General features: G+C 37.8%; 1 long non-coding RNA gene and 1 pseudogene across 1 annotated transcript; both read right to left on the reverse strand.

The window, feature by feature from the left end:
- Window positions 1-316: 316 nt before the first annotated feature.
- On the reverse strand, window positions 317-2,940 carry LOC147505188 (serine carboxypeptidase-like 45; annotated as a pseudogene).
- A 1,158-nt stretch (window positions 2,941-4,098) lies between these two features.
- LOC147505189 (uncharacterized) lies at window positions 4,099-4,767 on the reverse strand. The gene is made up of 3 exons (XR_015220686.1): window positions 4,607-4,767; window positions 4,444-4,481; window positions 4,099-4,337 (listed from the first exon to the last, which is right to left on the reverse strand). It is a non-coding gene; the product is annotated as an uncharacterized LOC147505189 (long non-coding RNA).
- Window positions 4,768-26,321: the final 21,554 nt, after the last annotated feature.

A 26,321-nucleotide genomic window follows, 5' to 3' on the forward strand; every position in this document is an offset into this window, starting at 1 on the left:
GACAGCTATTCCCACTGCCTTGGACCGTCGGGTATGCCTGCTGTTGTGAACCGTCGGATATGGACTGCTGTTGTGAACCGTCGGATAAACCTGCTGTCACTAGCCGTCGGATAGGACAAGTGTTATAGGCCGTCGGGTAGGTCAGGTGCTAGTGACCGTTGGGTATTCCAACAGTTGTTCTTCTTGTTAATGATCGCTTCGGTATTGCTTCTACGCGACAGCCTTTGTCCGTCGGATATTAGTTTTGTTTATTAAAAAAAATATTGGTCATTTAAAAAAAAAAATTCTTTCAAGTATCCCAACATCACAATTATTACCAAAAAAAACTCTTCAAATAATCCATCCCAACATCACAAGACCGTCAGAAAACGCTCGGTCGGCAGTGGCCGTCGATGTTGACTCTAAGAAGAAATACCCACTGCTAAATAATAAATGTTGTGGACAAAAGAAAACCATATAGCAAAGTTTCCCCAACTAGATCTCACAAGTCCTTTGTTGAGTTCACTCCTTGAAAGCATGAGAGTGAGACCCCAAGGGAAACCTCTGAAAAAATGCCTAGCCCAAAAGTTGTAAAGGCCGAGCCAGGAGTTTTGCCCCACGTTGTAGATAGGAAAGTACTTAGCCTACTCTTACTGCTGCTATCATTGATACTTCACCTGTAAACTAGGACTGGGATTCCGGCTTTGACAATTTAGCCTACGACGTTGATCGTGGGTATCTCTTCGTTAAGTACATCATAATCCAGGATGCTGCATACATGTTAAGAAAGAATTAAACAATTATTCACTTCACTTGAGAAGATATGGATCCAAGAAATCCCAACATTACAAAAGAAAGAGGGTACCAATAAAAAAAAATAAAAATCAATGAATAGCTTATTTAGAGAGAACATAAAGCTTAACATGATAAAAGCTTCTTTGTAAGAGCTTTGCAGTGTTAATATACACTTACAGTATACTTGGTGGAGAGTAATCGCCACAAGGATTCTGAAAAAGGATCCTCATGAAATAGACTCCTAATGTTCATAGGAGGTTGGTTCGTCCGCTACTTTGTTAACTTTATGATTCTAATGTTAGAGTTGATTAGTTATATATTCTCCTTTCATGAGGTACTCATCAAGTCAACATTCTGAACTAGTGGCACAATGGTGCTTACGTGTTTTAAGGTTAATGTCACGAGTACACTCTTCACAAATGCTCTAACTGTATAATTTGTTGGACTAAGGTAAGACATTTTACCTGCTGCAAATTGTCCACCTATTTACTCCCACGAGACGGGCATGGAGAGCTTTCTGTACATCATTTCGGTTCAAATAATTTACAATTTCATCTTCAATGCAGACATCAACACTTTGAGTGACTTGCTGTGGATTAGAAGGAAGCCAAAATTGACATTGTAAGATATATTGAGGGACAAGAAAGAAAGAGGGGTAAACTAAATCAGTTCATTAGAGAAGAGTAGAAATACTATGGATCAACTCACTTGGGGACTGATAATCTTGGATTGTGAGAAGACCGATGATGTGCAAACATCTAGGGTGACATCGTACTTATCTACAAATCTACTTTTTACCCAATTGGGACATTACCATTGAGCATATAGGGGAAACAGATTCCCTCAGAGTATTCGGCCACATATCGACAATAATTACAAGTTGATGTGAAAATTTTGTATGTAGCATCCGATATCAATCCGGATCGAAGAATTGAAATCTATCTCAAATTCCAAAGACAGATTGCCCAACTAGAATGGAAAATTAAGACATCAGCTCAAACAAAATCATCCAACAAGATTTATGTTTAACTTATTATCATTTCAAATAAACTCTTTAAGTTGAATTCTTTTAGCTACTTACAACAATTCCTTTCAAATTAAACAACAGTTTCTTTTTGTTGAATTGAATCATCATCTCTGCAAGTTGTGGGATATAATGCCCTAGTAATTGCAACATTCTCGTAATCAGTCTTGCTCTTATGTTCTACGATGAACAAATGACGATGAGATTGACAAACATTCTAGTTTTACCTGCATAGCTTTCCCCGGTAATAAATAGTTCAGGTTTTCAGATCATGGAAACTTATCAAACCAAGGTAGCAAAAAGAAGATTATCCCCGGCTTAAGCATCCAAATTCATGAAATTTCCTCAAAGAGATTTTTGGTAATCTAAATACAAATGGACTTTAATTTGAATCCAAGTAGTAGCACTTAAAATGTATCACAAACTAACTTGATTTCAAGTACTATCAATAAGTAATTGTTCAAAGTGATGAGGCATGCCTGTTATCTTGTCATATACAGTCTCAAAAGAGGTTTGATTGGAGAAAGAGAATCCAACACCCACTGGAGTCTCCAAGTATAACATATTTGCTTATGCAGAACAAATGTGAATCAAGTATCAATTTGCAAAGCTGATCTTAAACCACTCATTGTACATAAATGTAAAGAGAAAGTACATTCAAGAGATATTAAATGGATACACCTATTCCAAATTTATGCTCATTTCTCACCAAAACCTTTCCACTTGGTCTAAAAGGCCCATTTTCAGAAAATGCTCCAACACCCAAAGAAGAACAACCAGGACCTACAAAGAAAACAAAAATATATTTGAATCTTCTCATAGGAACATAGAAAAAGAAAAAGAGTTTGCTCCTTCTTTCCCCTACACATAAAACGTCTTATAATTAAGTGAGGCGGAAGTGTCAACCTCCGTTTAACCGTAGAGCAAGAGGCTTTGAAGCCGGATCCATCTATGCTTCAACAAAGTAGTAAAATAGAGATCTTTTTTTTTCACATCTATAGTAACATAGCCTGAATATCTTGCTAGAAGCTAACATGGGGTTGCCTGGCAAAGACAATTATTTTGTCGATAGAGTTTGGAAAGGACTCTACCTTCATAAAAAGCATTAGCTGAAGTAGTGCTAGTACTACAACCAACACCATGGTTTTCCATTACAGTGCATGCATTATTTCAGGTAGAAAGAATGTAGTAGGAAAAGGGAAGTGTAGAGGTAAATAAAGATTTGAGATGTTTGCCCGCCAGAAGCGTGAACTGTGGAGGGACTTATAATGCTAACTCTAGGCATACATTGACTTCAAACTAACTCTATGCATACACTAACCTAATATTCAGTACCAAAATAGAGTATAAAATTAGATGAAACTAGAGTCAAACACATATTAATACATCTTTTAAAAGGAAAACACATCTTAAATAATTTCCCAAAAAACCACATACTTATGTTTTGGAATAGATCAATGCAATGAACAACTTATATTTTTCGCAATTATATTAGATACAAACAAGCTAAATATAAAGTCATCTTATAAGTTATAACCACTATACATGTATAAAAAGCTAATTAGTCTACCAAGAAGTTAAAACATAATAAACAAAACCTCAAGTTGGTTTATGACCATCAAAACACAAGTTTCAACAAATTTAAACCATTTAACACATAGTAATCCAAAAAAGAAACTAAACCCACAGTTGGTATTACTTAAATCCTACTTATAAAACACTAAAAACACAAAACAAACATAACAGTAGTACTTTAATGAGGAACAACAACAGTAGTACCGTCAACAGTAGTACTTTCATGAGGCTTAATCAAGATACAAAAAGTTTACTAGAAAACTGAAAACATGTAATGAAATAAAAAAAAAACAGGTTCAATCCAATTTCAAGAGCTAAAACGTTGGTGAAATATTTGTTTAATAGGAGAGGAACATTTACTTACAGAGGTGAAGTTGTACAACACAACTACTACAAAAAAACTCAAATGCAAAAAGAAAAAAATCAAATTTTAATCAAAATAATCAAATTTATTACCTTGATGGCTTATAAATTTTAACCAATTATTTACCTTGATGGCTTCAACCTGATAAAGTGCTACAAAGCAACCTAAAAAACACCGAAACAAAAGAAATCAAATTTTGATATTGAGAATTAATGAATTTAAAATTAAATGTTTAAGATTGAGAGTAAGTCGTTACCTTTTCGAGTGGAATTGTGAGAGTGAGAGTGAGAGAGGGATGAAGCGACAAAGTTATTATTTTGTTTTTCTGTTTTTTTTAATTATTATTTTGTTGACCTAATTTGTTGGTCTGAACAAATTTATCGTGGGAAACGAAATTCTTGATGTAACAATGAAAAATAACAATTTGTCAAATTTCATTCGTGAGTTATAGAGATAAGAAATCTTAGCTCATATAGCTTGTGCATTTAAGTTGTTGATAAATTTTGGTGACATATACTTTGCAAAGTATTCGTCAAAACACAGAAAGTAAATTGGAAAACTTACCATAAATTATGGCAACGGAGTTCCAGTTGAACTCAACTACAAAAAAAACAAATGCAAAAAAAAAACTCAAATTTTAACTAAACCCCATTTCTTAAATAATCAAATTTATTAGAAAATACTCAAACTAATCCTAATTATTTACCTTGATGGCTTCAACCTGATGAAGTGTTACAAAACAACCTACAAAATCATCAAAACAAGAGATTATTCGTATTAATGCAATTAAAACTTGATTTTACATTGAATTGAATGTGGGTGAGAGAGAGAGTGAGTAAGAGGGAGTGAGGGATTTGAGAAGGTGTTACCTTCTTGAAGCTTGAGTGAGGGGAAGGCAACCGACAGCAGGCTTGAGTGAGAGGGATAATAGGTAGGATTTTCTTTATTTTTTTTTTTTCAGAAAATTTAGAGTGGGAACTGAAATTGGTTTGGCGCCCTGATAATTGGAATAGATATGCCAACGGCTGAAACTCGCATGAACAAATCGGACGGTTAATAAGTACAACGAAAATTTAATCAACAGTCGGCATATTTATGGTGTCCGGCCGAAAAAGAAATGAGGGTTAAAACCTGTCAAACTATCTGACGGATAAAAGCTCTCGCACAACTGTCGGTTATAACCAAAACATGTGAAGTGCTGGAATAACTCACTAGACGGATGGCAAAATAATACCCGACGGATAAACTTTGTAGGGAACGTCCTACAGATGGGAACCGTCAGGTAATCTCTATGGGGTCTGTTAGGTAAACTCATTTTTTTGGTAGTGATATGCGGCTCGCGATGATAGAATGGACGTTTATTTAGACTTAGTTCAACGAATTACATGAAATTTTACATATATCAATATTGTACAGTATCCACATTATGATGTAAGGCATCCTGATTCTATCACATACTTATCCGTGGAAAATCAAGTCGTTGCTGTCACGACAACATTGGATTAACCACTTATGCTGTCAGATGATTCCAACGAGTTTGGCACTGATAATGTTTCGGTATCTACCGATGACGATCATGCATCTGCCAATGTTTCGAAATTCCTGATGACCAAAAACTTTATTGCAGCGGCACAAGTCTCAATCCTATCCTTCGTTGTTTGGGCAGAACGAACGATTTACTAGGCCTCGAAGAAATTCATTCAGGACTATGTGAACACCACTCTCAGGGGCAAAGTCTCAATCACATAGCAATGACCTAATGGTATTGGTAGCCATACATGCCAAAGGATGTTAAGCGTTTGTCTAAGAAGTGTATGCCTTGTCAAAAACTATGATATGTGATATGGGTAAACCTTCCCGCGATAAAGCGTCATTCAATCCATAAACTTTAGTCATTTGCAAAATGGGGCCTTGACATTGTTGGTTTATTTCCAACAACCCCGATAGTGTACATTTCTTGCTCATCGTAACAAATTATTTTACTAAGTGAGCGGACAAAATAGACAAGTTGAACAAAAAATCGGACAACAATTTGTTAGTCTGTTTCCAGTTCAGTAGTTTCTTTTCCGTTATTATCTTTGCACTTTTCAAGATTTGGTGATTAATAAAGCCTTTCTTTCACTTCAGTTCCAATAATATCATTTTATTTCCATCGCAACATTATTATCGTTATGACAAAATCTGGCGAAGTTGTCACGTTTAGCTTCATTAGTCTAAGTTTGAACGCTTTTACGCTCGCTTAGTTCGTTACTATCGCTACGACAAAATCTGGCAAAGCTACCACGTTCAGCTTCATCAGTTTAAGTTTGAACGTTTTTACGCTCGCTTAATTCGTTACTATCGCTACGAAAAAATCTGACGACGTTACAACATTTAGCGTTGTCAGTCTAAGTTTGTACGCTTTTATGCTCGCTTAGTTCGTTACTATCGTTATGACAAAATCTGACGAAGCTACCACGTTCAGCTTCGTCAGTCTAAGTTTGAACGCTTTTACTCTCGCTTAGTTCGTTACTATAGCTACGAAAAAATCTGACGAAGTTACCACATTTAGCTTTGTCAGTCTAAGTTTGAATATTTTTACGCTTGCTTAGTTCGTTACTATCTATACGACAAAATCTGGCGAAGTTACCATGTTTAGCTTCATCAGTCTAAGTTTGAATGTTTTTATGCTCGTTTAGTTCATTACTATCGCTACGACAAAATCTGATGAAGCTACCACGTTCCGCTTCGTCAGTCTAAGTTTGAACGCTTTTACGCTCACTTAGTTCGTTACTATCACTATGAAAAAATCTAACGACGTTACCACATTTAGCGCCGTCAGTCTAAGTTTGTACGCTTTTATGCTCGCTTAGTTCGTTGGTTTATTCTAAGCAAGTATGCTTACCATGAGATTGTTACCATGTTTTTGTTTTATTCTTTATGATGCTACTGTACTGTGAGCCTAGCTTAATCATATATAGAAAATATTAATGCCTTTATTTCCTTTCCAGATTTAATTGTAGACGAAAAACTGAATTTAATTAGAGGTTATGCTTGCAACAAATAGACTATATAATCGAATAGTTCAAGTATGTATGTGTTTTTATTGTTTGACATCTATATATGTGTTAGAAACACATTTGAGTCTTCCATGCATCTATATATATCAAACATCCCACAATTATTTGTGCATTTGTCGTTATTTCTAACTATGCATGTCAGATCATCAAATGTGTTACTAATTATGCATGTCAGATCATCAAAAGCGCTTTGACAGCGCCTCAAAATAATAAAAAGTTGAGGATATGCTTCAGAAATAATTCCATGTACTAATAAATGTGTAACTTCCTTACTCCATTACCTCTAAGCATTCCAAATGGAGATAACTCAGTGAAATACATGCACATATAAAATTTAGAAAAGAAAAGAAGTTTAATTATATATATGCTAGGCTTCTTCAAATTCAATTCTTTTTCATTGGTTTTGTGTTCTAGGAGGGATGTCTATATGAATCTATACCAATGAATAACATATGGATAGGAGCATAACCAAAAGGGTAACATATATATGCAAGGTTCTGAATAATGCAAGGTTCTTGGATTTTATTCTACTGAGCATGAGATGGAAGGTGACCTGAAAGCCAAAATTGCCAAATAAAAAAGGATTTTTTTTTTCATTAGAAATAGGAAATCAAAATGCTAAATTGCTAAATCAATCAAAGTGTTAGTAGTTAAGAAGAATGAGCTAAGAGGACCTTGGCTCGTTCAACAATTCATGTTTTCAAATTTAGAATCCCCAATCCATAAATTCGATAGTGATAGATGCATAACATTGCTAATGGAAAGAAGAAGAGAGAAACAACTCACCTGTTGTTATGGACAACTCCTTGAATGCCGATACCATTATATATAGAAACACTAATAGTTGTAGTGGCAAAACCAATTGTGCTGAGTGTGATAGAAGCAACTCGAAAACTCAAAAGAAAATGATGAATTCATGTAATGTTCTCATCCATTATTTAGAAAAGTCTGGTTGTAGGTCTCTATCTTTAGTTTTTTCTTATCATTCCATCCAGTTGTGTTTTGTGGTTGCTTCATGAATTTTTATCAAGATGTTTTCATTATTTTGAAGGGATTTTGGTGGAAAGCTACTAGTGAAAGGACAAATATTGGAGCCACTCAAGAGTTAAGGTAGCTAGGAGTTGCGGTAATGAAAATCAAAGAGTTATATTAGAAATTTAGAATGAGAACACATTGTTAGGTTTTCGGGGTTGCAATCCTTCGAATTGAATTCTTACAATTTTATACAGTCAGTGATACATCAATAATTTGCTGAAAATGAATAAATGTATAAGAAATGAGAAAGAAAAAAAATAAGTACATACCAATTATCTTTCAAGAATTGTGTTAAGTTTGTTCGGATCATTGTATAATCGCTGACATTATACATTTTTCCAGCATTGAGCTTGTAGTGATTATAAGGCAGACACAAAAAAAGATATGAGATTGTTTAGTGATATTGAACATAAAGGAAACCAGTTTGAACTTAGAATAGAAAAAATGACCGTTTAGTACCATGAACTTTGGTGGTTTTATCAATTTGGGCCATGAACTTTTTTTTTTGAGCAAATTGGGCCATGATCTTTCTTTTTTGTATCAGTTTGGGCCACCGGTGTATTTCCGTTAGAAAATTTGCCTATGTGTACAAACGGCTGTCTATGTGTACAAACGTCTGTTATGTGTGCTGGACTTACCCATGGACCCAATGTGCCCAAATCCGCTACATAAAAAGACTGATTCTGGGAGTTTAGCATCAATATTTTCAACAATGAACCTAGCTGCAATGTCAAAAGTACACACTCAGATAGGCAGTACCATAGTACAAAATATCGGGATATGACAAAATATCGACCTCTGATTTATGGATATGTATCGTGGATATATCCCCCTGTGTGGGGATATATTACATTTGGGCATTTGTAAATATCGTGGATATATCGAGATATATCGATAAATATCGACAAATATCCACAGACTATGTGTGGGTATTTCTGACTGCAAATATCGTGGATATATCGCGATATATCGACAAATATCGATAAATATCTACAAATATCGATAAATATCTATATTTTCTTTGAATGTGGTCATTATAAAGGTTGAATTTGATCAGTCCTTACAAGTGTGAATAATGGAGAAGATTGTGATGGGTTGAGTTTTGACTGAGCTCGCTTTGGGACGAGCTGCCTACATATCAAGATTTTGTGATGAACTTGAATTAAGTCAGACGTTGTTCTTCTCCTCTGTTTTATAGGTAAGTACCCACTGCTTCCCCCCTTTCCTCTGTCAGCTCAAGTCCCTGTCTTGATGAGAATAAATGAGCTTTTAGACAGTATATTTATAAAAGCGATGATGCTAATGACTTTAACTAACACAGCTACGTTGAGCGTTATTGCCCGTTGCGTGCATGTGCCAGGTTGTCACCTCGTTCTAGACAAGGTGTTATGTTGTAACGATCTATCATGAGTCCTGGAGGTTATCACCTCGTTCTAGACAAGGTGTTATGTTATAACGATTTTCCATGAGTTTTCCTGATTCGTGTTGGACACGTGCATAATATATATAAATATATTATTCCCTCACAGTCATACTTTTAATATAAATTACTCTCTAATACTCAAAAATACACCTCAGAATTCCTACATATTACATTGACTTTTCATTCTTTAACAATGAATCTTGAATTTTTTTTCTACATATTACAATACTTGTTGCACTTGCAATCATATAGCGATCTATTATATCTTCTGTTGTGATTGAATCCATGATGAGAGCATGAAGGCCTGCGACCAATGTCCATAGATGCCTCATAGAGTCTATCCAACACTCTAACGCCTTCGAGATCGACCAACACAACTCCAATCCACTTCATCGGTTTGTCGGGGCGTGTTCAATTACATCATATCACTTGCCAAAACCATGCTCCCACTAATATCCTCCCCATCAACGCCATAAACCGCATCCATCATCTTGATCGGGCAATCTACAACATATTGCAGCCCTTTGGTTGAAGCCGAGGATTTTACATCCTTCAATAGAGGTTGTTATTTTGTACTATGATTCATACTACCAAAGATTACAAGCATTACCATTCTATCCATAAGTGTGTCACTCAAATCTGCACCTGTGAGATTACGACAGACGGAAAACATTAAGGATCTCACAATAAACAAGAGACAACTAACAAATGCCACAATGATAAAATAATTCAAAGAAAGACAAGGAGATTGATTTGTTGAAGTGATTATTTAGTTTACCATCTTAACGTAATGGAAATCAAGATCCTCCCAAAACAAGTAATCAAAACAAGACTTCTCTATGCATGTTCTCCAAGTTCAACCAAGTGACAATTTATTTGAAAATGATGCATATGATAGATTTCTTTCAGTCAATATGAGATGAAGTCATAAGCATATGAAGAGGGGAAATCTCTATCTATCACACAAGAATTTTGAAAAAGAGAGAGCTCGCGAAAAGTGAAGTGGTGTAAGGTTCTAAAGGATTAATTAGATGATACAAATTGGAATTCAGAGTTTAAACTGCAAGAAGCTATACCTATAAATTTTGCCTTAAAAGCAACAGCCTTCTCCATATATTCTCCATTGAATGTTGAGCCACTTCAAAATCAGATTATCTCATATCAGCAGATGTGAAGTTAAACCCATTGTATTTGAAAAATTGTAATATGACAAATTAGCATCAAGAACTGCTATCCAAATTAGACTTTAACAGGTTCCTTTTATTAAAATCAAGCACGTAGAATGGGAACAATTTGCCCAGCCATTTTCGACATTCGATGGTAGCATTCCAATTAGACTAGGACTCATATCTCAATCTGAACTAAATTTAATCAAGGAGTATCGATAACAATCATAACAAAATAATCATCTCCTATAAATTCTCTAACTTCTAGTGGTTTTGCATCGATCCGTCACTGAAAAAAATTCAGACTTGGGTAATCTCATGATGAAGACGAAAAATGTGGCCTATTGAGTATTAACATTATCAACCTTTAGGCCAAACAGAGAAGTGAAGCTACAAACACATCTTAATTATATGCTTAATACCACGCACAAAACAGGCATCTAACAACAAATAACAAACAAATTAAAAATAATGAAATTTCAATAACAATTGGAAGTTTAGAACAGTTACCTAAAGTTCTCATTCACATGAACAACCTTCCTACAAAACCAAGAAACGTAACAATATAACATCCACTACAACTATAAGTCTATAGCGAAACATTTTTGAAAAAAAAAAAAAAACACCCTCCACAAACCTTAAATCAAAGATAACCAAATTGAGCAAAAGAACCAATACCAAATTCACCACGAATATCGACTTCAAACTTATTAAAATCAGCAAGAGCGGGCATACCCAATATACCCATCGGTATCGTAAATATCACGATATATCCATAAATATCGCCGATATTTGTATTTGTATTTATCCAATTACATATCGCGATATTTCGATGCCCATTTCTGATTTTTCGATATATATCGCGATATATCGCGATATTTTGTACTATGGGCAGTACGTACAAACATTCTAAAGAATATTTGTGAGGAATGGGAGTACGTGGATGCACAAACCACTTTAGTTTCACAAAAGTTTCGATAACTTTTCTATTGCAAGGAGTGATTCTCATTGTTTGCTTTCTTCGAGATCAATGCTTGTATACCAATCCCCATATTATCAGATTTAACTTGCAGAAAGTGATCATGGAGTTGGTAAAACTGGCATTGAACACGCTTCACGTTTAAGTCCTTCTCTTATTGGTGCAATTTGCAAAGCATATCTCGAACGATGGAATTCAACCGGATAACATGGTTAGATAACACCAAATTGTATTCGTACGTCTAATTCGACTGATTTTTCCATTAATCTGCAAGATATCTTAACTCTTGGGTGACTCTAAACTCTTTGTAAATGTCTTGTTTTATGTTCAATTCAACTAGCACTTCTTCCGTGACGAAAGCGCTAGATCGACTCTCGGGCAATGCTTGTTTTCTGCAACAACTCCTTCTAAGTCTCGATCCAAGACTCTATATGCCAAAACAAAGGTATATATAATTAAAAAAACTTTTAAGCCAAAACTTTCTATTTCAAAAGATTGTCTTCTTTCTCTTGTTTGGAGAAATTAACAGAAAAAACAGACAAAGACTAAAAAATGGAGGTGACTCCTCGTGCACCCGGAAAAATCATACTATCCGGTGAACATGCGGTTGTTCATGGGTCCACAATGTTGCAGCTTCCATTGATTTATATACCCAAGTTTCTCTCCATTTTTCCAATGGTACTTTTTTTTTTTTTTTTTTTAACCTTTTCTAATGCTTAGAAGTTAGAACAAGTTTGAAATACTATTCTTTATGACAATGGTTATCCTTAATTATGTAGAGAGTAATAATGGGTTATTAAAATTTCATCTCAAGAATATGGTGAGGAAGATGAACAGTGAAGTTTTTTTTTGGTTTTGTTGGGCTTGGGCCGAAATTAATATGTGGGCTTGAGTGTTTTATGTTAGGGTTGAAATTTTGGTCAAATTTCTGTGAAATTTCGGGTTTGAAACACTTTGAAATTTCGTTGCCACGTCACCGGTGATTAGGTGTGCACTTCAACGATGACACATAAGCATTTGGTCGGACACATATACATCCGGCACGCCACATAAGCATATGAAGTAACAGAATGGTAACGGTGGCCCAAACTGATACAAAAAAGAAAGGTCATGGCCCAATTTGCTCAAAAAAAAAGTTCATGACCCAAATTGATAAAACCACCAAAGTTCATGGTACTAAACAGTCATTTTTTCCTTAGAATAACATGAAAGAGTTTGAATCAATAGAAATTGATTATTGTAGATGAATAAACCATACACTCTTTGAGACATTCGTGATAGATCTAATGCTTCGAGTAAATATTTTTTGCTCTAGACCCTCAATTTGAGCTATTTGACAAAGAAGTATCATTACTAATACAGGCACAAAGTACTTACTATGATTGCTAATTTCTTGAACTTGTTCATGGCCAAGAATTGCTTCAACTGAGATAAGACGGCTGAGTCAAGAGGCTCGCTCATCAGGAGCCACACCATTGACCTGAACCCAAGGGTGACCTTCAATAAAACATCATACAAACTAATACATCAAAAAATATTTGCAATTACAAACAATAATCATAGTCTCATAGACAATTTGATTCTAGAAAGTTTCACCATCTATAAGTTCTTCGAAGACACAAACACAGGAAGAAGCTCTGTATACAATCTGATATCTTAATCTAGCAGTACAGTTCAGTGAAAACAAAAACTTACCAGCAAGAACACAAACAAAATTTTAAAACTCCTATTATTGTTATAGTCATTATCCAAGAACCCAAATTAAACAAAGCGTATAAAAATAAGCTGACGAATCAGTTATTGGGACAGTTGGTTCACCTGGTGTAAGATAAACCAAGAAGTGTCTGAATAAACAAATTAAGTGGGAGATTAGATTACAATTTGATGATTTAAGTTGTTAAAATGTCTCATACCATAGTAATTGGTTGTTTCTCTTTGTTCGTCTATTTTTCAGTATAACTAATCTCCTACAATTATTAGTGTGCCCATTACTAATACCTTCCCAAGACCCTTCTTTTTAAAGTGAGATTAGAGTTAATTTTGGTTTGGAGAAGGGGTTTTATCTCACAAAGGGAATGAAGGGGTGTCTCAGAACAACTACATTTATGTGTTTTCACACTTGGAGTTAAACTAACATAAGCATTTCTTTACAGCCCAATAACATGAGAGATCTAGCGGTTATCAGTTGTGATAGGCACCTAGTAAAATCTTGAAAGGATAATCAATCAAGCTTATCCTAGGTATAGTGCAATTTGATTGGGGGTGTCGACTATCTGTCATCAGGCATCAATGGGGTATTCCAATATTGTTTAGTGTCCAATAAAACAATAGAATCTATACACACAATTATCAATAAACTATACAAATCGAAAGAACAATGCAAACCAAAAGAGTAAAAAAATTATTGTACCTTGAATAGGCTCAACTGCTTTGGAGGTAGTAGCAAATGCCCAACTTGAAGCGTAGAACAATCACCCCTAGAGGAACTTCATCTAGTTTTTTTTATTGCATAGCCTAAAGTAAAATATCAACACATTGTGAGTAACTCAGTATTTAGTTACATGTCATGTATATGATAAGCGAGTCGATCACAAATTTCATATCTAACTATCAATACACAAAATATAGTCAGACTATAGATAAAGAAGCATAAACAAACTCCCAAGTTTATATATCAAAGTGTAACATTCACAATCAGCATACAAATATTTGCAACATAACCAAATGAGACACTTAAAAACACTTCTTAAAACAGATAAGAAACAACACTTGAGTCTCATTGCATTCAAATCAGCTTTCGGCGACGCATAAATCGATGCATGACATAGCCTGCACATGACCATTACAACACATAATCAATCATACACTCCTTAAACACTAAATTTTAAGCAACCCCAATTGTTTATAAGACCCAACTAAAAATCAAAGAAAAAAAAATTTGTTTTTTAAGTGTATACCTCTTGAACTCTAGTAGAATTAAGCTGACGATCTTTGACATGGTCAGTAAGCTTGTTAAGTGCTTTACTTTGTTGCTGCAAGTTTTTTGAGTCCTCTACTCTATCAATCCCTTCTTCTCCTCCCTCCATTGCTCTCTCTCTCTTTCCCAGTATACTACTCAAAACCTAATGTGTGAATTTTGTTATTAAGAAGATTTTTAATTTGTATTTAACACCATAATAATGTGATAGCACCAATGTTTCACTAAGATAACATGAGGGTAGATTCTAAGGGGTGGAATAGAAGAAATGAAACACCGAAGAATCGAAAACAAAGTAGAAAAATTCAAAAAAACTAACTTACTTCTTAGCATTCTTCTATGATGTCCCTTGTTTTATACCCATATCTGTAGATCATCAAATTGAAGAAATTTGCAAATATTAAATTCTTTACCAAAATTTTCCCAGATGTAAACAAAAAGAAGAAGATATACCATATACTATTAAGATATAGACCCAAATTCCATGTCTAATAATGGAGTTGTTACGTGCTAGGATGATTAGACTTTGGTTAGCACAAAATAGAGAAACAAATATTGAAAATTTGAAGTAGAGATAATGGATAGAGAAATAGAGAAAGGGGTCTAACTACCTCAAAATCACTGCAGCAGTTTCGAGCCTTGACTGAATAGATTGGGGGATTGAAAATTGCGCTATAGAAAATATTAACACATTTGTTTAACTGAATCAATGAGTGAAAATGCAAATCAGCGAGAGGATTTTTTTTTCCAGTTTGAGGAAGGGTTTTTTTTTTATTAGTAGGTCCTCAAAAAAATTCAGTGGTCTTTTTATAAACGCAGGTTTTGACTTTTGAGAGAGAAATGGGTTTTTCTATTTTTGGGGTGTTTCTACGGGGCAAACAATTGAAAATTGAAAAGAGGGCGTGGAATTCTTTGTTTTTGGCCGAATTATTGTTTTTTTGGTTAAAAAGCTAATGTGTCCAGATTTGAGGAAAAAGGGATGATGATGTGGTTTCTTGGGAGCATTCTCAACTACTCAATATTAATGGTCTTTGAAAAAAAAACTAATGAGATGAAACATAAAACGAAGTTGGCAAATCAAATCTTACTGAACTTCTACTATTTCAGTGTTATATCAAAGAGTTAATATGTTAATATTTGTTTAAGTGTGCTTTGATTCTCTAATTTCAAAATGGGACAACCAAAAATCAATAAAACGGAAATTCTCAGTTCATACCATAAGCAAAAATCAATAAAACGTAAATATTGGTCGCGAACTACTCCATGTATTTTTTTGGTTTGAGAAGACAGCAGTACCATAAAAACACAACACTACTACTCAGTATTTCATCATACAACATCTCAGCTTATAAGCAATTGGATTCCTTGGATCACAACATATTATAGATTGAAAGAGAAATTTTTTATCATGGAGACTGGAGAGAATGGAATTCTACACTACAATTGGCAGATTTTTCACCTTTGGATTTTCAGAAGAAAAGCTAATCTATTACTGAATACTTTGCAAGTTTGAAAGTATTACTAAAATAAATGATACTATACTTGGTACTCTGGTAGACTGTGGTGCTGGTGGCAGAGAAGTCATCAAAGCCATTGTTTTGGTTGAGGAAGAAGTGATTTTGGCAAAGGAGGAAGTGCTACTTGATTTCAAGAAGAACAGAGCGAAAGGAAGTGTTTTTGGGCTTTCAGAGACGTGCTTTATGAAGAAATGGGGAAGAAGAAGATATAAATGTCGGCGTTTTTCCTTTTTTTTTTTTTTTTTTTGGGTTCTTAATTACGGCGATAATTGAAAATATGAAAATAGGGTGTGGATTTCTTTTCTTTTTTTGCCGAATGATTGTTTTTCCTCAAAAAAGCTGACGTGTATGTCCGCATTAGAGGAAAAGCCTCTGCTTATGTGATTCAATGTGAGCATTCTCAATTGCTTAATATTACTAATGTTTGATAAAAAAAAACGGGAATAACATTCAACACCCCAAAATGAAGAAACAACGACTAAGTTGTTCTCTGCAAGTTTGATGACTCATTCATAAATCACTATCAATCATGATTAAACCCCAACCCATTCATAATTCATATAACTATAAAATAAAGGATAATAATAGAACCGATGAATCACGTTGAAATTTTACCTTTTTAAATTTCCAATTTGTTGCACCCTTCTAGTTGCTTGCATTGGATACGTATCGAATGACTTCGGCTCCCATATAATAGACATACCCGTTGGCTAATCTAATGCAAAACATCCCCCAAGTGATAATGCAACCAAGTGTCCAAATCTCAATATCACCAAAAAAGTGTCGAAGAGCAAAATCTAAGTTATAAGCTCCCATCTTAGTTGTTTTCAATGTCAGTTCATGTAAGTTTATTATAAAAAAAAAAACACATTAAAAAACCGAGTAGAACTAATAATTGATAATTGCAAGAGAAATTGAATAAAAGAATATGGTTATTTTAGAAAATGTATACCTTGTACCAAGAAGCATCACTCAAAGGAAAACAACAAATCAAGTCTCAAAAGCCCAGCAAACATGCCACCCCTGAAAGCATCTAGTCCTTTTTTATTAATTTAATTTAATGAGACAAAAAATTAAAATATTATCAGTATTCAGTAGTAATGAATGAAGAAAATTGGAAGAAGGAATAATAATAAGTGGGGTACTGTGAGGGAGTAATATTCACATCCAATGAATGTCACACACGTGTCCAACATGTACAGAAATACCAACCAACCTAGTATCCTCGTCCTCAGAGCTCGCTTCATAACGACTCCACTCAGGCAAGTAACTTATGCAACTCACACCCAGAGCGGTATCACCATCAACCGATCTCACGTACTCGATTTGTGAGCTCGCTTCAAGTGGCTCAAGTCAAGTAGACAATCTCACCCTGAAGCGACCTCCATAGCGTTGCTCCTCTCGCTCCATAACGGCTGGTAACATATGCCTTTATTATAACCATCAAGATCGAAGCTTCAGGCCCACAACTCATTGATTCTTCATAACTCGCCATCATGACTCATAAGTGACCTGAAGACTGATCTGACTTGAAGCAAGAAAGCACGAGGTGCAGGCTCCTTGCCTATATAAAGAGGATGAGGAACAACGTCTGACCTAATTCAAGTCCCCTCCCCCCCAGAGAGAGATTTTGATACGTAGGCAGTTTGTCCATACGAAATCGGTCAAACCTAGTTAATCACCCCATTTCCCCCAAATCACCACTTTTGTGTGAGGGAGTAATATTCACATCCAATGAATATCACACACGTGTCCAACATGTACAAAAATACCAACCAGCCTAGCATCCTCGTCCCCGAGCTCGCTTTATAGCGACTCCACTCAGGTCAGCAACTCACACCCAGAGCGGTATCACCATCAACCGATCTCACGTACTCGACCTATGAGCTCGCTTCAAGTGGCTCAAGTCAGGTATACAATCTCACCCTGAAGCGACCTCCATAGCGCTCGCTCCTCTCGCTCCACAATGGCTGGTAACGTATGTCTTTATTACAACCATCAAGACCAAAGCTTCAGGCCCGCAATGCATTGATTCTTCATAACTCGCCATCATGACTAATAAGTGACCTAAAGACCTGGATCTGACCTGAAGCAAGAAAGCATGAGGCGCGGGCTCTTTGCCTATATAAAGAGGATGAGGAACTACGTCTGACCTGATTCAAGTTTCCCCCAGAGAGAGAACTTGATACGTAGGCAGTTCATCCATACGAACTCGGTCAAACCCAGTTAATCACCCCATTTCCCCTAAATCACCACTTTTGTGTGAGGGAGTAATATTCACATCCAATGAATATCACACACGTGTTCAACATGTACAAAATTACCAACCAACCTAGTATCCTCGTCCTCAGAGCTCGCTTCATAGCGACTCCACTCAGGCAAGCAACTTATGCAACTCACACCCAGAGCGGTATCACTATCAACCGATCTCACGTACTCGATTTGTGAGCTCGCTTCAAGTGGCTCAAGTCAAGTAGACGATCTCACCCTGAAGCGACCTCCATAGCGCTCACTCCTCTCGCTCCACAACGGCTGGTAACATATGTCTTTATTACAACCATCAAGATTGAAGCTTCAGGCCCACAACTCATTGATTCTTCATAACTCGCCATCATGACTCATAAGTGACCTGAAGACCTGGATCTGACTTGAAGCAAGAAAGCACGAGGTGCAAGCTCCTTGCCTATATAAAGAGGATGAGGAACAACGTCTGACCTAATTGAAGTCCCCCCCCCCCCAGAGAGAGAACTTAATACGTAGGCAATTCGTCCATACAAAATCGGTCAAACCCAGTTAATCACCCCATTTCCCCCAAATCACCACTTTTGTGTGAGGGAGTAATATTCACATCCAATGAATATCACACACGTGTCCAACATGTACAAAAATACCAACCAGCCTAGTATCCTCGTCCTCAGAGCTCGCTTTATAGCAACTCCACTCAGGTAAGCAACTTATGCAATTCACACCCAGAGCGGTATCACCATCAACCGATCTCACGTACTCGACCTGTGAGCTCGCTTCAAGTGGCTCAAGTCAGGTATACAATCTCACCCCGAAGCGACCTCCATAGCGCTCGCTCCTCTCGCTCCACAATGGCTGGTAACGTATGTCTTTATTACAACTATCAAGACCAAAGCTTTAGGCCCGCAACTCATTGATTCTTCATAACTCGCCATCATGACTCATAAGTGACCTGAAGACCTGGATCTGACCTGAAGCAAGAAAGCACGAGGCGCGGGCTCTTTGCCTATATAAAGAGGATGAGGAACTATGTCTGACTTGATTCAAGTTCCCCCCCCAGAGAGAGAACTTGATAGGTAGGCAGTTCGTCCATACAAACTCGGTCAAACACAGTTAATCACCCCATTTCCCCCAAATCACCACTTTTGTGTGAGGGAGTAATATTCACATCCAATGAATATCACACATGTGTTCAACATGTACAGAAATACCAACCAACCTAGTATCCTTGTCCTCAGAGCTCGCTTCATAGTGACTCCACTCAGGCAAGCAACTTATACAACTCACACCCAGAGCGGTATCACCATCAACCGATCTCACGTACTCGACTTGTGAGCTCGCTTCAAGTGGCTCAAGTCAAGTAGACAATCTCACCCTGAAGCGACCTCCATAGCGGTCGCTCCTCTCACTCCATAACGGCTGGTAATGTATGTCTTTATTACAGCCATCAAGACTGAAGCTTCAGCCATCAAGACATAGAGGGCTCCTTGCCTATATAAAGAGGATGATGAACTATGTTTGACCTGATTCAAGTTCCCTCCCCCCCAGAGAGAGAACTTGATACGTAGGCAGTTCGTCCATACAAACTCGGTCAAACCCATTTAATCACCCCATTTCCCCCAAATCACCACTTTAGTAAGGTTAGACAAAATATAACCTTTACATTGGCGTCGTCTGTGGATCGAATTTCTTGAAAAATTCATCTACTTGAAGTTTCCGTTACTTCCAACCATTTTCGGAGAATCACTAATTTTCAAGCCCACGAAGCATGGAAAGCCTTCAAGAATAAGTGAAGAATATGGCTACCCAGATGGAAGCCATGATCAATAGCATCACCCAGCTCCGACAGGAGAATGCCACTCTCAAAATCCAGGTCAAGTCCCAGAACCCAAACGGAATTACCACTGAGGACGGGATCAATGAGGTCAACCAGCAGATCAATAACCTCTCCTAGTAGATTGAACAGAATAATGGGAAGAAGGACTCTACTCAGGTCGTCCATAAGATGCTAAAGACGTATCGGGCATCACCTTTCACACTCGAGATAATCAATAAAGCATCCCCCTAAGATTTCATTCAGCCTCGGTTCGCAATGTACGACGGCAGCACATGCCCTGGTCAACACGTCGCTCGTTTCATTCAGAGTCTCGCACTCTACAGTGCATAGGAGTTCGACCACTTACAGTGCCGCTTATTCCCAGCAAGCTTGAAGGATGGAGCTCTCGATTAGTTATACTCGTTAGGACCAAACTCCATCGACAGCTTCGAAAAGCTCACTGACCAGTTCGCCAGCCAGTACGTCCACAACAGACGTAAGATAGCCGACCTCAATTCACTCTTCCAATTACCTCAGAAGAGTGGTGAACCAATTCGCACCTTCCTGGGACACTTCAAGACAGAGCTACTGTACATGGAGAGCGGCCTCAAGGAGTCGTTCGCCACAGTAGCTTTCTCTAATGCGATCAAGAAAAACACTGATTTATCCAGGTCACTCATGAAAGACCACCCTGAAATACTGGCCGAGCTGTACGCACGCGTGGAGAAGTACATCAAGCTCGCCAAAGGCCTCAAAAACAAAGGCTGAAGACAACAAGCGAGGTCGCTGCGATCTCAGACAACGCCCCATCCTCCAACAAGCGACCCAGGCAATAGGGACAACAGATTAGCACCCGAAGTCAAGTCAAGAGAGAGTTTGTTGTGCTTACACGATCTCCAAGTTACATACTAGAGAAGATAAAGAACACGGCCTATTACCAACCTGAGGTAAAACGGCCAAAGGACATATCAGGGAAGTCGTACTGCGCTTTCCATAAAGCAAAGTGTCATGAGACCAGTGAATGTCGCGGGCTCAAGAACTACCTGCAAGACCTCATCGAGGCAGGGCATATCAAACACTATACTGATATACTCGATGGCGACTTGCGCCACAAACTCATGGCTCACAGAGAGCGAAGCCAAACTCCACCACGGCCAACCAACAGAGCTCACTCTCATGCTAGAGGATGTTCAAATGAGCGATCGCATCATGAGCGTCGCCAGCACTCCTCTGACAGAGACTCAAATAGAACCATCAACATGATCACCTTCCAGGACGACTCGGTCACGTCCTCCAGAGAGAAAAGGAGAAGAGTGGTGCCCTCCAGGAGGTCTACAAGTTCTCCTCATAAGTGGCTCCCATCCCACACTCAAATGGTCATAGCTCAGGAGACATCACCTTCACTGAGGCCGACCTCAACAAGGTGTGTCTCCCTCATAACGATGCCTTGGTAGTCTACGTCAAAATTAGCGACTGGACTGTCAAACGCGACCTGACCGATCCAGGTAGCTCATGCGATATCCTATTCTATCGAACTCTCAAGGAGATAAACATGCCCAAGTCAGTCATGGTTGATCCAATAGCCCCACTCTATGGCTTTAACGGATCACGCGCCGATCCGATATGGGACATCATTCTACCTGTCTCTGTGGGATCTCATGAAGACAAAGTCAGCATTAACACATGCTTCAGCTTTCTGGATGTCAACTCGTCCTACATTGCTATACCTAGGACGCCGTTGGATCCACAAAATGCAAGCAGTCCCATCAACATTTCATTAAGTGTTGCGTTTCCCCGGCCCCAGAGGTATGATGGAGCTCCGAAGCAACCAGCTTGACGCTCACAACTACAATCAGATCCACTCAGTCAGCAAGCCCGCTAGGGGCTTCACTCACAAACAAGGTAGAAATTGCTAAAACTAAGCTGGCGAAAGACTTCATCTCTGAGGTCAAGACCCTAACTACGACCCCTCAAAGCGAACTGGCAAAGGGGAACACTGGGGGCTCAGTCCAAAATGCCCCTCCAGAAGCTAAGACCCCAGAGGTTGCCCCACCCCTTCTGGTCAAGGAGACACCACCAGAGACCAAGACCATACAGGTCGCTCAGCCCGCTAAGGTGGCTACTCAGACTGAGCCGAAGGAAAAGGTCAACCTAGGAACTGAGGATGACCCCAAGTACGTTTATGTAGGAGCTAACCTTGATCCTACTCTCAAGGCACAACTTGTAAGCTTTTTATCATTGAATAAAGATGTTTTTGCTTGGTCGTATATCGATGTACCCAGAATTGATCCCAACATTGCATGCCATAAGTTAAACGTTAACCCTAATGCTAAGCCAGTTCGCCAACGACCTAGGAAACTATCTTTTAGGTTAAAAAAAGCAATAAACGAGGAGATCGACAATCTCAAAAAAGTAGGCTTCATTAGAGAAGTGGAATACCCCAAATGGATTGCTAACATAGTAGCAGTCCCAAAAAAGAATGACACAGTTCGCCTATGTGTCGACTTCACCAATGTCAACCAAGAAACCCCTAAAGATGGCTTCCCCTTACCAAGAATCGACCAACTCATGGACCAAACCGCTAGTCATGAACTCATGTCATTTATGGACGCCTACAGTGGCTACAACCAGATCCCTCTGGCAGAAGAAGACCAAGAGAAAATATCGTTCATAACAGAACAAGGCATCTACTGCTACAACATCCTCCCGTTCGGCCTAAAGAACGCTGGAGCGACCTACCAACGGTTGGTCACCGAAATGTTCCAGGACATGTTAGGGGACACCATGGAGGTCTACATAGATGACATGGTCGTAAAAAGCAAGAAATTTGGAGACCACTTAGATCATCTCGAACAAGCGTTCTCCCGACTCAAGAGAACTCAGATGAAACTCAACCAAGAGAAATGCCTATTTGGTGTATCCTTTGGGAAATTTCTAGGATACCAAGTATCTCAACGTGGGATCGAAGTGAACCCAGATCAGATTCGAGCATTCTTAGATATGTCAGACCCAAAAACAAAGCAGTAGATACATAAACTATCAGGGATGGTGGCAGCTCTAAACTGATTCATATCGAAAATGTCAGACAAATGCCGACCCTTCCTACAGATTCTCAAGAAAGGCAAACAATTCTCATGGAATCACCAATGCCACCAAGCGTTCTCTACTCTCAAGGACTATTTGACAACACCACCTGTGCTGGCAAAACCGACTGATGGCGAAATGCTGGGGCTATACTTAGTTGTGTCTGACTTCGCCATTAGTTCAGTTCTCTTCAAAGAGGATCAGAATAGAGAAACCGATCTACTTCACCAACAAAATGCTATTGCCAGCTGAGAAGAACTACTCACACATTGAAAAAGCAGTATTGGCACTACTTTATTCAGCAAGAAAGTTCATGCCCTACTTCCAAGCTCATCCAATCAAAGTACTCACTGACCTGCCACTTAAGAAGATCCTTCTCAAAGCCAACAAGACAACTCGCATGGCAGTATGGGCATAAGAACTTGGGGAACACCACATTGAGTTCACCCCAAGAACCTCCCAGAAGGGTCAGGTCATCCCCGATTTCTTAGCCGATTTCCCAATTGACGACCTTAATTAGGAACCCGAAGAGAACGCCCAAACCTCTAAACAACTAGACCCATCGGTATGGTCACTATTCCTAGATGGAGCTAGTAATCCAGGGGGAAGTGGGGTCGGAGTAGTCTTAGTGTCACCAGGAGGCTCGATGATGGAAAAGTCAGTTCGCATCGATTTTGCGACCTCCAACAATGAAGCAGAGTACGAAGCCCTCATCATAGGACTGCGCATGGTGATAGAGCTCGAAGTTCAGGAGCTCAAGGTCTTTAGCGATTCACAACTAGTTGTTCGCCAGGTCACCCATGAGTATACCACCAATGAAGGTAACCTTTCTAAGTACCTTCAAGTTGTAGATAAATTATTACCATCGTTCAAAAGAGTCACCATACAACATTTCCTACAGGAAGAGAATTGCCATGCGGACAGCTTGGCGTACTGATAAGACCCCAAAATTGTAGTTTTAACCCCTTAACAATATAGCTGTTAGACCAATTATGTGATTAATAATATAGGTTTATCACTAATTACGTCTTTTGAGTATTTCAGGCTTTGGAGTTGAATAAATGTAAATTCGTTACTAATTAGGCGCTAAAATGAGCTAAAGGGATTGCTATGAAAGTTCTATGAAGAAAGCCCAAGTTTCATGAAGAAAAAGCCTTTTAAAAGCCCAAGTCAAAGCTGTTAAGTGAAAGTCAAACCGGATTAGAAAGCTGAAGAAAAGTCAACAGAACTTCAAAAGGCCATATCTTTGGACTCAGACCTCGGATTTGGGCCCATTTTATATCAAAATGATCGGCTCAAAAAGCTCTTTCCAATGGTCTAGACCATGACTCAATCAGAGAAGTATAAGTTAGTAAAAAATCGTGCTACAGTAACACAGCCAGAATGGAAAGTCTTGGATTCAACAAATTGGGTTTTGGGCTCGATTTTTCAGCCCAAAACATGGCTCCTCAGCCCATGCACGAATTTGGGGATCTAACTCTTCTATATCAAGAGACAAAAACTTAGCTCTTAAGTTATCTAAATCAAAACCTAGTTATAGTTCATAAAATTTAGTTTTGTAAGATAGCATTAGTTTAATTCATTAAATTAGTTTATATAGATTAATCTAGTTAGTTGTCAATTTTATTAGTTGTTAGAACAAGTTTTGAATTTTAGAATAATATATTTAGTTATATTTCAATCTTTAATTTCGAATTCAATCTTGCAATCATAGATTTAGTTGTTTTAAATTGATAATTAGTATTCATAATCTTAGTTCTAAATTAGTTTAAATTTCAATTGTAATCCATGTTTGAATCTTAGACTATTGTTAATTTAGATTAAGAAAGTTTAATTAGTTATTCAATAATGACTTGTTTGTACTGTTCTTGTGTTAGAAATGATAGTCTAATAAATTCTAGCTAAACCTCCATTAGAGTGGTTTGATGAAGCTTGGATGAAGACTTGATGTGTTAGTTAGAATTATTGCATTTAAGAGTTCACTCTAGTAGGTAGTTGATTCGCCATGAGAATGGGTTGAACTTCCTCACATGCTAATTATTAGTTGGCAAAGATTGCCATGAATAATTAGGGATCACAATTAATCTTAATTGGTTATGATTGCAATAATCTACACTATCATATTAGGAATTTATTTAAGTGAAATCAAATCCTCCTAATCTCTTCTCCATATTTTATCCAAGTCATATTCAATTGCTTAGTTAAATTAGTATAAGTTAAATTTATATATTTAGTTTCATAGTATAAATTCCCTCTATAAATATTATTCTCACCATTGTTTCCTTGTGTTTGATTAATTGGATTCTATTATGTCTTGGTAGTTTAGGAGTGGAACGATTCCGTACTCTATATATTGCATGAACATACATGTAAGAGTAAAAAATAAATAATTGATACCGTAAGAATAAGGTTAGAGTAATCTAATTTAGTTTTTACGGGTTATCACGTACCTCGCAACCCAAACACCGAACTGTGACCCTAAAAAGCTACTCATCGAAGTAGTAGACCGACACATGCTTACCAAAGCTAGCATGTCCTAGAAGTTACCGACTTGTGCCCACTCTCTGAAATTCAGATGAGTCAAACATGGATGCAACCTATCATAGATTACATCCAGCTCGGCAAAACACCATCAAATCGGACAAAGGCCAGACAGGTTCAGTATCAGTCAGGTCGCTACTGCCTAGTCAATGACAAACTTTTCAGAAAATTAGCCGGAGGACCCCATCTGAGGTGCATAAGCCCAGAACAAGGTCAGACGATTTTCGCAGAAATCCACGAGGGAGAATGTGGAAACCACGCAAGAGGTCGCTCCCTGGCTCACAAAGCGATCTCACGAGGATACTTTTGGCCACGAATGCAAATTTACACCAAGAAATATGTACTCAAGTGCATTAAGTGCCAAACTTTTGGCCACAACATCATTCAGCCAGCCTGCGAACTGATCAGCATCGCCAGTCCTTGGCCATTTCACATGTGGGGCTTGGACATCATGGGTCCATTCATTCCACAAAAAAAGCACAGGGTTTCGGTTCGTCCTAGCTGCAACAGACTATTTCACCAAATGGGTGGAACGATTCCCTTGGCACATGTCAAAGAAGCTAATGTCAGAAACTTCATTTGGACCAACATCATTACCAGATTTGGCATCCCTCACACATTGGGGATGGACAATGGCTCCCAGTTCAAAGGAAAAACAGTCAAAGAATTCTTGGCAAAGTGGAAGATCATTCACGCATTCTCCACTCCCCAGTACGCTTAGAGCAATGGTCAAGCAGAAGCTA

The sequence above is a fragment of the Coptis chinensis genome, chromosome 4 (genome assembly GCF_015680905.1).
Source record: "Coptis chinensis isolate HL-2020 chromosome 4, ASM1568090v1, whole genome shotgun sequence".
Classification (NCBI taxonomy): domain Eukaryota; kingdom Viridiplantae; phylum Streptophyta; class Magnoliopsida; order Ranunculales; family Ranunculaceae; genus Coptis; species Coptis chinensis.